Genomic DNA, 4,497 nt, shown 5'->3' with positions numbered 1-4,497 from the left:
GTTATACATATGTATGTATATAATTGAAGTATATATATATATATATATATATGTGTGTGTGTGTGTGTGTGTGTGTGTGTGTACACATATAACCACAATTACTATATATTTTCCACAAAACTAGCTTAAAGAATAATACCATTAAGTTAACTGGCATAATTAACACACATATTACTATTGTCACCTGTATTAGATGAAAAGTTTTATAACCAAACTATGGCTATCTGTTGTCGTCCCTAATTTTTAACTGCCGACCAGAAGGCAACTGGCCGGCAGCACCCACAGTCAACTATTGGGATATCCTTTAATCAACGAATAGTGGGATTGACTTTCACATTATACATCAAATTCTACATGACTGAAAGGACAAACATTTTCAGCGCAGGGTTTCGATCTCACGATCAGTAGATTGCGAGTCGAACATCCTAACTACCAGGCCATGCCAGACCGTTTACAATGCGAAAATTTATGAGGAATCGAGACCACACAAGTATTATTCATAATTAATTGTTAAGCTAATATATCTATAGTAAAAATGAACACTTAAATTCCTTTGATTAATGAGGAGTTGCGTAACCCTATTACATAAAATATATGATGTCTGTTTGGTGAAAATTGGAATTAATCAGTATTATGAACCTGCCTCGGATTTTTTCCTAAAAAAATAAATGTACCATTTTGTAGTCATTTTCTGCTTAGAAACTATAAGAGCTTGATAGGAAAAATCTGGATTAGATTATGTAAAGTGAAACATGTATTTGCCTTGAAATCTACTGCAACGTCGTTTCTGAATTTTTGTTAAAATTAACTTGTGAACCAGTTTCTGCCAAACAAATCTTTGTAAAGTTTATAACAACACTATAGTTTCTATAACCTATGATGTCTGAGTAGTCATCAGATTGTAAGGTAATTCTTTCGCTGCAACTTTTATAAATAAACAACTCTTTTTACCAGGTTAATTTTTAAATAAACCATAAGTATCAAAAAAGAAACATGTCTTAATATCTTATTACTTATTTGAAGCTCGTATAGAGTAAAATTTTGGAAGTTTAAAAGGTGGATTCGGAGGTATCATTGTAAAACATTTTTGTCTGAAATTTCAAGTCCCAAGTTAATCACCAGAGTAGAAAATAAGCTATAAGACAAATAACTGAACACATAAAGCTATATATTTGGATAATACCTTAAAGATTTATGCTGATTGCGCTAGATTTGAAGGAGCTGTTGTTAGTCGACATAGATCTTTGCCATTGTTGACCACTCGTCTTCTACAATCTTCCTGCTCCCATACTATCTTTCCCACGGCCCTCAGCTGAAAAGGTTTTTTTTTTCTTTTTATAAGGCTAAGAGCTCTGTGCTTTTTATACAACTCAATGGCTGCTCTGTGGATATATAAATAATAGTGTGGATTTCAAGACCACTAATCCTGCACGTGCACCCCACACGACATCGACTGCAGCAATTCACAAGATTATGCACGAGCGAAACTCAATCCATAAAGTGCTAGACACCCAGAAAAACGTTGACTAGACTTAATTTAAATTATTATTATTGTGATTCGACTCAAAAGGATTGATTTTCATGGTAAATGCAATAAAAAAGCCATTGTTTGGAGTATGTATTGCATTGCTTGTACTTTAGTTTTATGAATAAGAGTTTTTTAAGAATATTTCAGTGTACTCATATTCGAGGTGCTCATTGATTGGACAATAGGATTTAATATAAATTTCCAAACATTTTCAATTGATCTCATGCGCCATACATAAGACTGTTCAGTCCTCTGTCACTTTAAGTTCACTAATAATCTTCTGTGTTTGGTACTGCCTGATAAAAATTAAATGCACAAAGTTATTTCTATAGATTTTATTTTGGGGGATTCAGATCTCTTTTCTCGGAGAACCTATTATCACAATGATTACTATATAAAACAACTAGTTAATTAATTATAGTTTCAACATAAAGAAATAGCGATTTTCATATAATAAAAAATTTCTTTTTTTAATATTTTGTGGCAGACAACCCTCAAGTAGCTTCAAAACAAACAAACAGACAAATTGAACCAGGGTTAACAGAAATGTTATATCTTCACAAAGGGAAATACTGTAATTGACCAAAAATCACCATTAACCAAGTGTTCCAATAAGAATCTCAAGGGAGTGTAAGTATGCTTCATTACGACCTGCTAACAAAGAGAGTGAGAGAGATCAAACTAACTCTGTCTAATCTGATATCTTGACTTTCAATAAGGCTCAGTGCGGTTGTATTATAAAGACATACATTCTCGTTACGCTCCTTAGTAAAAAACAAAACTAGTTAGGACCTTTGTATTTCGTAGGGAACTTGTTTTATTTGATATTGTTTCGATCACTTTATGTACAACTTACAGCGTTTATAATCACGAAGTTTCAATGTTTAAGCATATTTAGAAATGGCATAATTACGAAAACTGTTAAAACCACCAATTATTTCCAATGTATAAAACTTGAAACCAATAAGTTCAAGTAGCTTCGTTCACTAAGTTACTTCTTTGAGAGTACAGATTAATAGTTTTAAGGTCTTGATCCAGCAGACTTAGATGTTGATCCTTTCAAAACCGCCTGAGTGAAAGTAAAAATCCAAAATTATGCTTCAGTTCAAACAGTAGGTGATATCTAATAAACAAAACAAAATAAAGCAACTTGGTTTTGGTTTTGTCGTTGTTAAGCTCAAAGCTATTCAACGGCCTATCTGTGCCCTGCTCACCAGGGGTATCGAAACCAGATTTTTAATGTTGTAAGTCTGCAGAATTATCACTGAGCCTACTGGGGGACAAAGCAGCTTGGTATTACACACATGACATCATTTTATTCATGTGCTGTAAAACGAAATATATATTCAGTTTAGTTCTTAATACCACGTTACATATTGGTCACTATAACTCAGTGATGATTCTTTCTCATTCATTTCTTATGTAGCATGGTTCAAGAATAAATATAATACAATATATATCTAACATCAAATAATATGTTAGGCGCAATGCCATGATATTATTCACGCACCTAAATCAATTTAGTTTACTATATGTCGAGTTAAAAAGAATTCAAAAATCACATAAATATTATATACACTTCACGATTATAAGAGACCTAAGTGTATTTTCTTAGGTTTGCTGATTCAAGCTGTGCTGATGAGGCTTGAATAGGCGAAACTACGGCCCACAACATAGGGTATACGGCGAATCAAAGAATGCATTAGGCATCTAGGTCAAAGATTATATTTTCAATTTCAGCTTTTGTGAAAACAAAATAAATCTGGTGAATGAAACATTGCGGACCTGTTCTAGAGATGCGTATTGCTCAGGGTAAAGCAAAACATTTGCCATTTCTAATCCTGGAGAATAGTAATAAGCAAGCATATTTTATGCATAATGGGCATACTGTGTAAACAGAAAAGAGTACAATAGTTTGTTTCTTCTTCTTTTTCCCCCTTTGGCTACGAAGCTACCGTTTCGTTTGATATTATAAGGTAGTTAGAGCGCTCAACTTCCAATCTACGAGTCGCGGATTCGATTCCCTGCCCCATCAGACATGCTTGCCCTTTCATCTGTGAGGGCGCTATAATGTGACGGTCAATCCCATTATTCGTTGGTAATAGAGTGGCCCAAGAATTGGTGGTGGGTGATTTTGACAAGCTGCCTTCCGTCTATTCTATCACTGCTAAATTAGGGACGGTTACCGCAGATAGCCCTCGTGTAGTTTTGCGCGAAATTCCAAACAAACCAAACTCACATGTTTATGTTTGATTTTTGGTCGCTGTTAAACAAAAAGTTACATAATTAGATATCTATGCTTTGCTCACTACAGGTATCTAAACCCGAATTTGAGCGTTGTAAACTTGCAAATTTACAACTGAACCATTTGGGGGGGGATGTATGTTTATAATACTATTAACCTGGAGAACCTTATCACGCTAAACATTAAGAGAATCACTCAGAATTATAAAATCTTCCTGAAACATGTTATATAAGATAATCAGAAAAAGTATATTAAGTTTAAAGACGTACTAAGGAAATATACTTTATTCGATTTGCTTTAATCTGAAAGGATAACATGATATTTCCATAATTATAATGCTTATATGTTCTTAGATCAAAAGAATGCAAATAAATATATATTTACGAAGTTTAATCTGTAGTTATGATCCTTTAGAAATAAGCCCCTTTTTGTTATTATTCACAAAAACACATTATCCAATTTTATATTAACATATTCAAATTCACATGGCTGAGATGTATCCCGCGCGTAGAGAGCAAATAAGATGCTAAAAAACATTTGCCATAACAAGTCATACTCTGAAAGAAGAATCATTCAAGAAGACGAAACTGCTTCAAAGACAAGTAAGTCTAAGTTTGACAAGCTAGAAAAGTATGTCTATATAAGTATATAAACCTGAGGTCGTAGGCAATGACAGAAGAAGAATCACCTATAAGGAAACAGATATGGAATTAAAGCTCTTCAA

The sequence above is a fragment of the Limulus polyphemus genome, unplaced genomic scaffold (assembly GCF_000517525.1).
Source record: "Limulus polyphemus unplaced genomic scaffold, Limulus_polyphemus-2.1.2 Scaffold165, whole genome shotgun sequence".
Classification (NCBI taxonomy): domain Eukaryota; kingdom Metazoa; phylum Arthropoda; class Merostomata; order Xiphosura; family Limulidae; genus Limulus; species Limulus polyphemus.
Note: the sequence above shows the minus strand (reverse complement) of the source record.